This window comes from Gavialis gangeticus, unplaced genomic scaffold, assembly GCF_001723915.1.
Source record: "Gavialis gangeticus isolate Ggan-Ray unplaced genomic scaffold, GavGan_comp1, whole genome shotgun sequence".
Taxonomy (NCBI): domain Eukaryota; kingdom Metazoa; phylum Chordata; order Crocodylia; family Gavialidae; genus Gavialis; species Gavialis gangeticus.
In genome coordinates this window covers 559,453-560,050 of record NW_017728960.1, presented here as the reverse complement: position 1 = coordinate 560,050, position 598 = coordinate 559,453, and the positions used below count along the sequence as shown (strand labels likewise).

At 46.3% G+C, this 598-nt stretch overlaps 1 protein-coding gene across 1 annotated transcript in view; it reads right to left on the bottom strand.

The window, feature by feature from the left end:
* OTUD7B (OTU deubiquitinase 7B) overlaps positions 1-598 on the bottom strand; it is a 32,756-nt gene that overhangs the window by 23,795 nt on the left and 8,363 nt on the right. The window lies entirely within an intron of this gene.

Below are 598 nucleotides of genomic sequence, written 5' to 3'. Positions count from 1 at the left end.
AAAAAAAAAAAAAAAAAAAAAAAAAAAAAAAATTAAGGGAAGAGAGACTCCCATTTCATATCAGAAGACAAGCCCAAAAACTGCAAAAGCATGTCAAGGTGCCTACCAAACAAATTAACAGTGTTTTACAGCAGAATCAGATGTGTTATTATTTTAATACGCAGTAATGCACAACTGCATGTGTAGACTGGGGCTGAATGCTTTTGTCAAGCAGGGCTGTCCACCTGGCGGCCTGTGTGCGCCCCTCTGAAAGGGTTAGCGTGCCACCCGTGGGCTCCTGTCCAGCCACCACTCCCCCCTACTCCTGCCCCACTGGCCAAGAGGGGGATAGAGTACCCAAGCTACAAGCACAGCAAAAGAGAGAGCCGAGAGGGGTGCAATACTGGGCAGCCCGCACTGTAACAGGGAGCTGGGGGGGTCTGTGGCTCCAGCTGCTTGGAATTTAGGCAGCCTTGCTTTAAAGTAATTCCCCTTCACTTTAAGGCTAATCTTGAAAGCTGAAAGGATCTAATTTAGCAACAGCGACAACCACCCTGAAATATTAAACCATTTGAATCTCTTCCAGGGTGCAATAAACCTTTCAAAACCACTGCTGTTT